Source organism: Bombus huntii, chromosome 11 (assembly GCF_024542735.1).
Source record: "Bombus huntii isolate Logan2020A chromosome 11, iyBomHunt1.1, whole genome shotgun sequence".
NCBI lineage: Eukaryota > Metazoa > Arthropoda > Insecta > Hymenoptera > Apidae > Bombus > Bombus huntii.
The window spans coordinates 8,719,298-8,734,341 of NC_066248.1; positions in this window are offsets into that span (position 1 = coordinate 8,719,298).

The following is a 15,044-nucleotide window of genomic DNA, read 5'->3' on the forward strand; positions in this document are numbered from 1 at the left end:
AATTCCTGTAATTCCTGTAAACTGGTGAATTCCTTTTGGAAGAATTTTTTCAGCGTTCGAAATTCGCATCATCATTTCAAACGTATGATACAACGACAATATTAAATATTTAAACACAAAATTTTGTATGATTTATGTCGATACATGATCGAAGCTAGACAACCTCCTATAAGTACATTCTATCGTTTTATGTGACTTCTATATATAAACGGGTAGTTCTCCCTGGACGACCCTCGTATATTCGATTGTTCTGACGTATTCGTCAGAATGACAATTTGTCAGGACACGGATCCACTGTAACTACAGGTTTGTTAGACGTGAAGTATAGAGTGTGCATTATTCAAATGACAAGTCAAGGTTTTACGAAGGACATAATTTTCATCTATTTCAAATAACTGTTCGAACTGTCAATCGAAACATGACACATAAAAACGAATTGAAACAACAAACTCGATATCTTGTATGTTGATACAAAGCACAGGTGGTTAAACGCACATGAAAGTAAGGCATTGTTTCGAGAAATGTGTACCATGCAATTGAAGAATCAGATAACCGTGGTTCCCTTTTTTCTTTTTTTACATAAAGCTATTAACGCTTATTCATCGGTTAAATATTAATCCCTTCTATATTTGACATTTCCATCTTGTAAACGATCGTTTTTATTGGTCGTACATATTGCCAATTTCAGGGTTAATTTATATATGATTTCGGTTTGAAACGTCCATTGTAAACAACCACAGACGTAATTAGGACGGTTATACGACTGAAAACGTGTATTTTGTTGATATTTAATTTACGCTAGGTCGATCAAACGAGCGCGTTATATCCATGAATTTTGACTTCATACGCCAGGCGAGAAGGAAACGCCCCGAACCTGAAACCCAATTGCGTGTTTTTCATTTCCAAGACAATTGATGAATCAATTATTTTATCGATTACTTGTCCCATTCATTTCGTTTAAATTACCACTAGATCTTTTCCTCTAAATTCGTTTTATTTGCTTTTAACATATTAAAATTAATGATTCAAAATTCACTGTAATATAAATTAAATAACAATAATGTAAAAATAAGTAATAATGTGAAATAAATGAAAAAAAACTATTTCAATTATTTAAAGATTTAAGTCGTTAAATTTAAACCACGACCTAGCGTGTGAGATCGCGAATGATCTTCCCTTAATAGAATCTTCTTCCCAATTGAATTCTCCAATTACTCAAACCGTTAATGCACGTATTTCAACACATATCTTTGCAATCGTAGTTGCAACATTATCATTTCCTACGTTCGTTGGAAACTTTCACGTTTTCATTCGGCGTAATCCCTCAACACGCGCCTCGGTGATCGGTAAAAAGGATCGCGGACGAGGCAATTAATCACAATAAACGTCATAATTACTTAACGCGTGACGCAATAAACATGGCTCGTCGTTGGCAAAGCGAGAGGCTGACAAAAGGTTAGACGGTTTGAAAAGACGCGGCCAGGTGACTTGTCGGTAATTTTTTAACCCGCCCCGAGTCCTCCGGGATCCAGGGAGGTTGGCGTCATATCGAGATTACGCGAGGAAACGCTGCCTATCAAGCATCCACCAATCTCCAGCCGCGAGTTTCAATGAAGGTCCACTGGGATCTCGTGACTTCGTGTTGAACATAATGACACTGAATACTTTTCCCTGGCATGTGGATTGTCCTAGGAATCCACGTGTCACCCTTCCAACAAAAACATTCAGTTTCGTCGGTCTGTTCGTTTTATTCCCTCTTTTCACGGGTTTAAATACACGTCGACGATAATGCAATGTATTCTATGAATTTCGTGATTGGTAGAGATGTTCGTTAATTTTCCGTGTTTTGTTAGTTTTTTAGAGTGAAGTGGTGCATTTAGTTAGACGCCAGGGAATATGGATTTGCAAATGAACGTTTGAAATTTACGGAATCGAGAATTGGAACACGGAATTCAATATCGGGGATTTTTCTTGAAATGTATTTAATGGCAGGATTTATGGGGGAAGAAGATCGATCAATTCGTCATATTTATGAAAATTTATACCTTTATAGACACTATCAGAAAGATTGGATCTAAACAGAAAGCTGGTTTGCTTATTAAATATTATAACGAATATTCTACATTGATTATTTTAATATTTTACGTTATAAAACACATATGTTGAAATGCGCGCGCTAAATATTAGAACGTGTCCTAATACTTCTGGTCGGTTGCGTGCATCCCATGCACTTTTGCATTTTTAAATTTCTCAAAAATATCTAAAAATTCCCACTAGAAATATATAGTTATATTACTATTTCATGAAACTAACACAATAACTTACTAACAATTTTATACTTAGAAACATCATCTCTTCTTACAATCCATTTTCTCATTAAAACTGCAACAAAAACGCCTACAGAATAACGTTAACTATGTATTTCAAGATATAAGCAATTCGTCTCCTATTCTCACTAAAGCGAACAATCGGCATCAATTAATCTTACAATTATTCGCGTAGTCCAATAAAATAAACGAGCGAGGAATATCATTACAAGGATCAAACGGCATCCCCGTGTACAAGCGTCTAACTAGGGTCTGCTTTGTTAGGAGAAAGCAACGAGACTCCTCTTACTGAGAATGTCTGCGTAGGTTCGTGCTGGTGGTCGTAGCCACGGCCGTGGTCGTGGTCGTGGTCGGTAATATTTCACGGTAACGGTATTTAGCGGAACCGTCGCGACTGTCATCCGCGATGAAACGGTGGAGGCAGGGAAGACATTAAGCGTAATGAATTACTAGCCGGGAGGAGTAATGTGTCTTAATTACGGACCCGCGGCACAATAATTATGTAATTAGGCATTGTTTGCCGACCAGCCCCTAATCACAATCCCGATGTCGCAGCCTCGTCACGGCTCGAGGTGCTGCACCGCGTTATCGACCGGCTCCGTTCCAACGTCGTTCGTCCGCGTCTAGACGCCGACGCTCGCCTCCTGTGTGACCGGCTTTGTACGACCAACTTACTCCCCTAACGAACTTCATCGATAAACAACTAGAACATTCTTATTCATTTACTTCTTTTTTTTTTCTTTTTTATACAATTTTGTGTTATACATTGAATGTTATACGTTGGAAGATGTTCACTGGGTTAAGGAGCGTGTGGTAATTTGTATTTAGGGTGGTAACTTCTTTAACGATGTGCTTATTAATTTGTTAATTGGATCATAGATCAGCCAAAAAGATCCATAATCATGGTATTAAAAGTTGGTACAGACAGATCAAGTTTAGTTAGGTTGATTTTAATCCTTTGAAATTTAAGTATAATATAATTTATCAGTAACAAAAATGAAACTTTATATTGAAAACGGTATATTGAAAAATTGAACGAAGATCTATAAATAATGAAATCACTTTGTCCAAGAGATTAGGAATTCGTGTGACGAGTTAATTCGTCTTCTTCGGTTTCCATTAATATTTTTTAAAAAATTGTATTTATAAATATATAAGCAAGACTATATATAGAATATATAGAAAATATATTGGATATGTGGCTATTGTATCTTCGTAGATCGTAAAGTATTAACTACATATGGGACAAAATGATGTGGCAATACAGTTTCTTTTAAATACCACGGCACAGTTAATGAACGTGAAATCAAGCGATTGCAGATATTTATTAAACTATTTCTAGTATAAATACGGCGATATTGGAATTTTCGATTCTTATCGTCTTATGTTGGCATAGCAATTATAAAAGGTGAAAAATGCTACGAGTTTTAATACCAAGTCGTTGAGAGACATGTAGTAATATCCGGGCTTTTTTAGATTCTCGCGATACGATACACGTTAATTATACGCCTATTCCTTCCTTTTCGCCTACGCTTGTCAGAACCGCGTTCGCCGTGGTTAGGAACGATTATGTCGAGTTCAGCTGTCCTTTCCCCTTTGTCAACATAGCGCCTTCAGATTCAGCCAGTCTGCACAAGTCATCTCTTGGATTGCTATCATAACCAACGTTTAACCAACTACAATTGTTCTTTGTTTTACCACCGTAATCGATTAGAATGAATCGAAACGAATAATTTCCTAGAATGATATCTTTTGATAAGTAAATCTAGTACCCAGATTTCACCAACCTGTTCAGTCGTCGCTCTTAGGCAGAATAATATACATGTATAAATTTATGTATAGATTGTATTTATATTTGCAAAAAATAAAACAAACGTAGGTGGAGAACATGATAAGTCAAACTTCTCTTGTAGAAGAATAATTTAAAAATTCAATACTTTGTCAATCAATTCCACTTCAATATTATTTTCTCATGTGATTTCGGGCTGAAGTATGTTTTTGTATTAACGTAATAACTAAACTGACGTTATCTATTTTTTAAAAAATTACTTAATTTATCGTACTTCTGTCGTGCAGTCTTGAAGTTTTAATTCCGTGATTAGAAGTTTCTGATCACAAGACGACTAGATTAATAGGTTAAATCTCTCTCTGGTAATCAAATAATGGAATATAATAAAATTATAGAACACAATCTAATTGCCGAAATATTCAATCGAACTTTTTTAATCTTTCGTCGATGCAGTCACACAGCATCCATCGACACTTCCGGCGCACAGAGGCCAGGGTGATCACGATGCATTAATATTTATGCGCGAAATCAAATCCGTAAGCCGTGAGGTCTCGACCTGGTGGAAACGTAAGCACAGGAATCGAGTCACCTAAAACGCAAGACAAACACGATGGTATGTCATGGGCTTCGCAGATTTCCTGCAGGTATTTGGGATACCTTCTCCCCCGTCGTCGTCGTTCTCCTCTTCATCGTCTACAGTGCAAACCGTTCCATTCCAAAATTTACATCGTTCGTCGTACTCGCGCTTCCCAACTTGGTGTCGTCGGATTTAGAACAGTCGGATTAAATTTTCGGCTTTGTATCGAGCGGTGCGTAAGGCGCGTGCAAAATACCGTGTTTGCCTATCCGTGAAATAACACCAGTTTAGCGGTGATATCCGCTTAGCCGTCGAAATCTTCGAAATCGATGAAAATAAACGATGTTTCTACTGGGTTGTTCATAAAGTTCGTCGAGAAATTTGAGATCAAATTTGAAGATATCGTATCTTTATAGAGTTATCAGATCGTTAAACAATATATGCAGCGTATCTTCCGGTAACTTTTTGTTATTTGTCGAGTAGCATAATGATCGCTTTTCCCAAAAAATTATTTTAGCGATGAATTAAAGTATTGTAGCCTTTTTCAGGTTTGTAAATTATACAATTTCTTATTATGAAAAAAGCTTTGAAAAAATTGGAAATCTTGTTAGAAACTCTCTCGATAAATGTATTTCCAGAATTTCTCAGGCAACATTTACATACGTAGATATCAAGTGGTAATATGTACGTTATAGCAGAATATATTGCTGCTTTTCGAACCACTCGATACTAGAACATCCACGAGATACGGCTATCTTCTTTAATAAATCGAACGACGGTTACAGTGTCTCATTGTTTCTTTAAATAATAATCGACGATGAGAAAACTGTTTAAGTTACTTGGTACTTCGATCGCGTAATAGACTTGCGTAACGGAGAATGAAAATAAGAAAGATAGCTATAAATTGTATCGGTCGAAGAAAACAAAAGAAAGAATGGTTTGTAGGGAAAATTTAGCGGAACGATAGTTAAATGAGGGACATTCTGTTTTCTAATTTATTTCCTTATCTCATTTGGTATAAACCGAGGCCTACACGCTCAATTATTCCTCTTGGAATAACCGCGTAAACTGGTTTGCAGAGTTAAGGCTACAGGAGAGGCAGCCTGTACAAACCAGTTTGTGCAGTTCAGTACGCACGGGCAACACGGCGTATTTAGACGGTTCTACATGCTCGGCCTAATCCGTACAAACCAGTTTGCGCAGTTAAATACGCGCGAGCAACACGCTCCAAATTCTTGATTATGTTTTCCAACAATGCCGCTGTACTTTTGATATACCATCAACTTTAATGGCATCCGGGAAGAACGGAACTTTCTTTCTTGCGTCAGGAGTACAATATAGTTCAAACTAATCCCGTTAACGTTATAAGATGATATTGTAGTAAAATCGTTCGGGAGATATAAATGGTAAACGTGGAAGGTATTAGTACACTTTAAGATAGAATTTCTACTTGAAATACGTAATACGAGCATTCTATATTGTCGCGAATAAATCAACCATGAATTTCGGAGCCATTAATCCCGAAAACAGCTTATTGCAGTTCGAGATCGAACTTTTACATCGGCCTCCTTATGGCTGATTCATGAAGTCCGTTACTACTGCCATGAATCTATTACGATTGGCTGTTATTCAAACGGCGCGGCGGCTGGACATTGGAACGGCAACAAAAGATCATCCACGAGCCTTACATGGTCGTTATGTTCGATCTATTCCTAATGGTCTCGGCCTTCACGGTTCTTGACCCTGTTCGCTATCATAAATCGCTCCAACATTGGCGAATAATCGATGACATAGAACCGGCGGTTATAGGGCGTTCGAATAGTCATAGAGAGATGTATGTACACGCGTTTCACGTGAAAGCCAACGAATTAATCTTGAACGAACGAGTTCCTCGAATTTTTCTTCCTAAAATCGTCTAAGCTGATGGAGTGCTACGACTTAAAATTATCGTAGCAGACATTTTCGTCGAGTAATCGATGTTGAATAGCCTGTTTACTCGAGCACGAGCATTGCGATAATTTACCGAATATCAGCGAACGTATCGAATATGCCGTATGGAACGCGAATTCTCGATGACATCTTCATTTTCTTGGTATCTCGACGACTCTATCGTTCTTCCGGAAGGGATAGAGAACGGGACGACAAACAGGCTTCGCCGGGACTTGTCGCGAACGCGAAATAGATGGCACGCTGCCATAGCGGAATGATACAATGGCACGGAATTATTCATAATTTTCGCAAGTTGGTTTAATAAACTTAAAGCGAAGGTGGGCATTCATCAGGACGCAGTGAGGAGCGTAGCTCGAAGGAAGGAAGGAAGGAAGGAAGGGGTTATAAATACGTCGCGAAGACACTCTTTAGCCGACGGAGAAGGAAGAATGAAGAAGATAGGGGGAACGGGTTAGTTACATACACTTCTCTGAGTCCTGATTTGCATGTCTAAAGCTTAAGTTTAACATCCACGGAGTGTCGTGGTCTCTGGCGGGAACAGCTCATTTAAACGTAAAAAGGAAAAGAATGTAGAGAGAAAGAAAAGAAAGGTCGAACGTTTTACGCTTATGGCGATAGAATGCTTTCGGCTATATTTGAACGATTAGGGACACGCTAATAGAGGAATAAAGAAAAATTACCGAATTAAATATAAATGAAATAGTTTCGGGATCGGCATAGGAAAACTAATTAAAGTTATTCGTGAACTTTTGCATTCCGTAGAAAATAACCCCAAACTTTTAAAATTCTCTAGAAAGTAATTTTCTCGTAACGACCTAAATTAAAAATAATGGATTCGATGATATAAAATTTGTTTCTTCAATTGGATAGCTTTGATAACTTGCAAAAGCTGCTATCGATTTAGGCAATAAACTGTGATGTATGGTAATAAGAACCAGTTTAATCACGTGCATTTATACAGTTGCCATACTCGGTAAATGTTTACCATAGAAAATTCATTACAAGTTTGTACGGAGCGTTCTTCTTTCTCCTGTTAATGCCCAGTTGTATCAGTTTCATTGAATATGCATAGTGGTGATCCAGGCTAAAGCGAAAATAGAGATTTCGTGGGATAAAGTGGTATTGATTTATGAAGGTTTCCAAGCATCTGTCAGGCCGAAACAGGTATCGTGAATCGTAGGCTGTGGAATAGCCTGCGATATGAAAACGATTTTTTCACCTAGGTATATCCTACCTTTGTTTAGTTTTGATACCATTTCCATGATCGAACGTACGATTAAATCGCGCTCGTCATCGAACTATCCCATAAAACTACTTGTATAAATCTTCCTTTCTTTTTTTTATAGAAAATCTAACAGATTAAAATCGGCGCCGAAACCTTACCACATCTAAAATAACTTTCTCCGGTTCTTACACGTAACTCGGTTTAGAGCGTAGGTAGATTACTTGATGAAACGAAATTCACTCCGTGGAACAACTCGGCAACTTCTGCATCGAATTCTGTCGGTGCAAATGGATGTTAGGGAGATCCGTCACTCTCTCACCGGGACTTTTATAACTTTTCTACTCTTCGAGTGGGCCAACTTTTGTTTCCATAATGTATTAACGAAAACGTTTTAACGCGATCGAAGACAGACACATCGAGATGTGTATCTTTCTGGATCGTCCCGTATATCGAGCACCCCTTTAAAAGTAGCCTCCGTCGAGTCGATTGGGGAGATAAAATTGAACGTGGCTGCCGCTATCCTGGTTAACCAAATGGTATAACGAAATTCAAATGGTATGCGATAAGGAAGTTGCTGGAATTCGAGCTATTAGTCTTTACGATGTGTAATAGTCTCGTAAGTGTATGCTACCGTGAGCGGAAAATCATATAACGTTCATAAATAAGGCAGTGTCATGGCTCGATGTAATGTAATGCAATAAATCTGTGCGTGGAGGAAGTGGAAATGGAAGTGGAAGTGGAAGTGGAAGTGGAAGTGGAAGTGGAGGGGTGGAATAAATTCAGATTTGCCCAAGGCTCGGCGAAACTGGCCAAACGTAAGAATGCATGGCGTGGAACCGACACGCGGTGTAATATCATCGATGTAATTGTATGGAAATAAAAAGCACACCTTATCGTTTACATCTACGTGGGTCGAACTCGTGTCGAGGGTTTAACACAGGGCGAGGGGATGGGGAAGAACGAGAGGGAGGAAAGACAGGGTCAGAGTGGTGTTGGTGGAAGCCGATGTAACAGGACGAAGGTGGAGAAAGGGGGCGCCAGGGATTTATGTCTCGAGTAATACTACTCTTAACCGTAGCTTATTATGGAAATTTCCTTAAATTGTCGGTTGCCTCCGCAGAGAACAATGCAAACAGAAAATGGATAATTATTGGACTGTAAATTGTGGCGGGCATTCGGTAATTTATGTTAATACCGATCGTAAAGTAAATTCCAGTGTAGCGTAAGTGATGCGCACGTGGTACTTTGTAAACCAGTGAAAGTACAAAGCCGTTCGACGAGTAGCGTTTTTAGAATGTTGTTTTGCTGGCAGAACCGTCCGACAGAGAGGTAAATCGCGGCCTTCCATTAGCTACCCGAAACGCAGCCAAGCTTTATCGCTTCGTTTACTGATCTAACGATGCGTTTCCATTATGACCGAAAATCTCCATAATTACGAACTACGTTCTTCATTTTTTTTAACAAGTACAATTACGCTCGAATACACAATCCTTTGTAAATATAATAATATGGATAATGGACGAAAGAATGTGCCACTTTAACCAACAAATATCGCTGGAACGTGCCCACTTGAGGGGGAAAAAAGTTGCACCGATTTTCACGAACGGCGTTTTTGACTTCCCTTTTTGCCCCGACCCGAGTATAGAAATTGTCGACGCGCGGATGAAGGACCTCTTCGCGGGGTGGTCGTCGGGTTACGTCGATTCCAGCCGACAATCGCAATTATCCAGTAGATAACGATTCCCGGAGGGCCGCCGCTAATTAATATAACCGGCGACGATTCGTTCGCGATTGACAGGAAAATGCGCGGAGGCCGACATCGTGGCCACCGGCTGCTACCTCATAGCCACCGTTCGAGTTGGTTCGCCTGGTGGCGCTCGCTCGTTCGTTCGTCGGTTCCGCTCGCGCTTCCATTCGTCCGCTTCTGTTCGCTCGCTTCCGTTCGCGCGCGTCGATCGTGTCGTGGCAGCCTGTCGGCGTAGAGGGAGTTCGTCACCGAGTACGCGGAAGCGGAGGGGTGGCCGGGGGGCTCGCAATTTGTCAGGTGACAGCCGAGAGACTGGAATAAATGGACAATTACACAAATACAATGTTTGACGTCATTTCAATGACGCGAGAGACACCTGTGATTGATTGTTAATTGCCTCGGTTTGTTACCCCGACCGGCGGTGCTGGTCGGGGCAAGGGAGGGAGGAGGGTGGTGTTGCGGACGAGGATGGGGTGGCGTGGCGGCAGGGGGTGGCTTGCCAGGAGGAGGTGAGAGAGGTAACACGGGATGGGCGCGAATAATTTAATTGAACCGATCGATGCGCGGCCTGTTTTCACCGCTTTTTCCGCTACTTTGCCGCATTCTTTTTATTCAAATCGAAACCCGTTCGTCTTTATCCGCGCGCAACCGACATCGCTTTCCGGCTCTATCGTTTCCATTATCGGTCCCGGACGGGAATACCGAGGGGTTTTTTTTCGATTCGTTAGATTTGCTTCCTAAGTGGTAACTAACTGAACGGCGCGTGGTCTTGATATGTACCGTTGGGTTGTTTCTCCGGTTCTTAATATTAACTTGCTGGCGTTATCATGGCGTTGTACGTACGTCTTTATTTCCTTCGTTTTCTTTTTCCACTCTTAACGCGTTACGAGCACGGGAACGAGCGCGAGAAGAGGCGCGACCGACACTTCGGTGGACGTTCGGCTGAATGTTTCAAAGCGGCATAACTTGCTAGCTGAGGGGTGAATAATGGAGAGGCAATAAAGTGCGCGGGCAAGAGGTTAAAAGATACTACGAAAATTGTATCTTCTGTCCCTTCTCGCTCTCGTTTCGATATAGTAGTATATCGTATAAGCATAAACATACGCGTTCAACCGGCCGATCGAAATACGGCGGCGTTCGTGAAACAAATGTTTAATTTCCGAAACTAAGTTATTCATATCCGCGTTTTCAATAGCAATGAAATTTATTAGCGGTGTCTTTGTTTGTTTCTCCGTAACTTCGTGTATATGAAAGTTTCGGTTATGTGTAATTACGAGGATACTAAATAAATTATACAGTTATTGTTTCTAACTCGGATTTTCAATGTAAAATGTACTCCCATCAAGCGTTATTATTGCCTCGTGCGCGTTCGACCATTCGGGAATTCATGGACCGAATACATCGGTCCTCGAATGATTTAATTCGTTGATTTTACTCGATCGATCAAACCTTATCCCTTTAGACTCTGGTCCTATGTCTGGACTTGACATTCGATTCTACTTGATCTTTTCAATTTTTGATATATGACAAATATTTTCTTGCAGTATTATATTGTATTAGGTATATTATTACATTTTTTAGAATTGCGTGAAATTTGGAAACAGTTTACCGACTATGAACTAATAGAGTTAAACGTTGTTGAGACTGTAAAGGATTTGTAAATTCAAATATATTTAAAGAGAACCTACGAAAAATTTGCTTTGCACTCGTCTCTTTTTTCCATCAACTTCGATACGTAGAATCGTGGCTTTTTGCTGGTATCGACCGTTAAGATTCGAGATACGAACGAATCCGGTAAATTAATTCGTCGGACGTATCCCATTAGAGCGCATATTCGCCGGACTAACTTCGTTAAGAATGCATCGACTTGCTCTATCATTCGCATCAGAACCGTGCAGCTGCTCGTTTAAAACTGCCAAACACACGTTGCTGTCTGCCCCACGAGCTATCTTTTTTTCCACGTAGCGTTGATATCAGATACTTATAACCACGCAAATTAAAAGTTTTCATCGCGCAATGGAAACTTTTCCCGCCCTTCTACACATCACGCACGCAACTTGTAGCACAACATTTCGATCGCAGTCTGCTTACTTCTACGGATTTTCGACTCACCTGTTTACCATTCCGTTTATTCACTCCGTTTATTCACTCCGTTTATACACTCTGTTTGCCAGAGATTTGCTTTTAATTATCAATCATTTGATAACACTATAGGATTTAATTCTATTCCAAAATATTTTCATTTCCCTGTGAATATTTTCACACGAGAAGTACCCATTAGAGACTGAAATTAATCAAATCGGAAAATGTCATGCTATAAATGCACGAATTGTAGCATCTTGTTCACTTCCACTCGCAAATATGTGGGAAACACAGCAAATTTAAAAATCTCCTAGGAAATTATTAACACCTTTAATAATAGATGACCCCGCTGATCTCACTAAAGAAATAAAATAGTCAAACTCGAAGATGGTATCCCGCTGGGGGTAGCCATCCACATGTTATTTAGCTATAAAGCTAGAAAAATTTACCGAATGTCCAGCTGGATAAATTGTAAAGTACAAATTAAATAATAATAATAATAAAAACCTTTAATAATTACTATTCCGTGAGAAACTTCAGGCTATGAAAAAGAGTTCATGTATTTAATGATATAAGTAATATCAAGTAATATCGTTATAAAATCAAATTCCCTCTCTCGGAGTTTAGATAAACTTCCTTAAGTCATGCACAATTTTCTTAATAAGATTTCAATCTAGAAATTGTCAGAAGCAATCTATGATTTTGAATACATCCTGCTCCGTAACTCCTGCAACATTGTTGCACGCTTTGTATCATTATTTTCCATCAGTACAAAATTCTGGTCTGTTAATCGCTTTCTCCACACTGCAACTCAATTTTCGCGTTTCGTATAAGATCAGCAGCTGTCCTAACATCTATGAACGTACATTCAGTTTCCCATTAAAATGCATGTACAGATACACTGTGAACTATGTTTATTCGCCTCTCGACTAGAATTTCGACTCATACAGCTGGCTCGCGGCGCGTTATTACGCGTATAAGCGCAACGCTCGCGATCAGCCGGTGTTTGGAGCGTAAACGAGTGAGGATGAGTGTGGATGGCTAGCGGAAGGAGATACAGAGAGAAGCGTAGGCTCACGTACATCGCAGACTCCTAGGTACGCTGGCAAACATAGATAGTGCGTCAGCGTGTTAATGGAGCTATCAGTCAACATACACGTTTGAGCGACGTCTCAATCAAACAACGATGCACTCCTGACCTGCGCTATATCAACGGCTCTGTTTTCGTACTGTGCTCGATTCACCGTCGCGTCGGCCAGATTCTCTGTGCTACCTCTTACCTCATTATGCTCGGTGATTAGGCCTCCAACAGCCAGTTAATTAACGCTGGATTTCCTTAACTTTTAATTGTTCAATCCCCGCTCGAACAGAGAAGGAAGTAACGACCGCTATTCGAATACGTCGAATGCGATCCAACAGCCGTGGATAGTTCGGTTTTCGACGATTAAGTCGAAATTCGAAGTTATATGTTGAATAGAGGATTTTCTTTTTTTTTTTAATTAGCGATTTGTTTTCAACTTTCATCTTTGGTTCTCATAGACCGCAAAAGCTATTGAGCATTTAGTAGCGTTGGATCAGTAAACGTATGGCGTAATGTGTTTGATACACATCTAAGAACATGTAAATATCGTACAAAGAAAAGAAAATACATAGATTTCGTAGAAAGTAATATGTCAGATAGGAAATATGAGAATGGAAAGAAAGGATAGCAGTCTTAATTGATAGTCTTTTCAAACGTTGTGCGAGCTTCGGGTGTTTACAAATACATTTTAACGGACACAGACCGATCATTGAGACGTACAGAACGAAAATCGACCTGCCCATCGTCGACGAGTACAGCTACGCGAAAAAGACGCGAGAGCGACCCCGGGGACAGGAGAAAATTAATTTTCCACTGTCTGTATTTTACAACAGACGCTGCACATCGGGAAATCCTATTTAATCGGTCGTATTTCGACGTCACCTTTATTATCCGATTTTATAAATCGCCGTAGAACATTCTCTGTAAAATTAATTAATACACACGTACAAGTAAGTACAAGTCCTGTCTCGTGTATGTATATTCTTGATACGAGACAGGGGTGTGGCGAGAGGGAACCGATCCAGGTCCGTTTTAATCCGCCCCTCGACAATTTTCTTTCCACGTTTTCCGCCGATGATTTCGACCGGTCTGCCATCTATCCATGGAAAATTCTCTCTGTCTCTTCTGACAGAGAGGACATCCGTCCGGGGACGAGTTGTCCCGTATGCAAATTCGTTTTATTGTCGCGGCACAGAGAGTCGACCAGACGTGGACCCGTGTAAACGGCCATCTTCGCTACCCGCCTTAATTTCATTCATACCCTCTGCACTGACCCCGTCCGCCCCCGGCCACCTTTACCTCCTCCCCGCTTTAATTACTGCCAATTGCCCTTGCCGCACGCGAATTATGTCATTTCCACATGAGCAGCACTTTAGCGAAATTTTCGCCAGGTAGTCAGGAACGAGACGACCTGCACACATGTGTATACGTACATGCACATACACGCACCCATACACATTCACGGATATAGATACACATACATACACACGTATACATAGTCGCTTTCCTAGCCTCCTCTCTACTTTTCCAGAGAAACCCTTCGACCCCTTACCTCCGCAATTCCCTACCCCTTCTCCACCAACCTAAACCATGCCCCCATCTCTTGTGTGCCCTCTCGTAATAAGGGAATAATTAATTAACTGCACTTTCGTGCTTCGTTTTTGCGCCGGTGAGCCTTGCCAGGAATAAAATTTATGTGTATCCGGGACCTTAATTAAATGGTACAATTTGACGGAACTGGCTGCATGGAAGTTTATGTTAATTTGCGAACGTACTTGCACTACTCTGACCCGTCGCCCGACCGTAGTCCTCCACGGGTGTCGCTACTCTAAATCGTCCCTTATCCTATGCTTTTAATTAACGCGCGATTCGTATCTCGCCGATAAAAGGGCACGCGTGACTTACGATTTTCTAACTTTTCAATGTTTCTAAAATTTTCAAAAAATCAGCTAGGTTCTCGCGCGGACGATGGAAACACACGAACGCCAGTTCCAAACTTTCCATTTTCGTTGCGTTTCTATTGAAACGTATTTTACGAGGGCCGCGCGCGACGTTAATGCAGCGTTTCGAAGCTGCGCGAGATGAAATAAGGCGCGGGCTCGTGTTTTTTATTCGGGCGCTGGCTACAAATCAGTAGAGCGAGCAGTGTACTCACGCTGCCTAGTCGTAGAATACTCGCGCACGCTCACCACGGGGGGAACAACACCGCTAATGGAGAAAAATCACCCAGGTATGATAACATGCCTCCGTACTAATGCAATACACG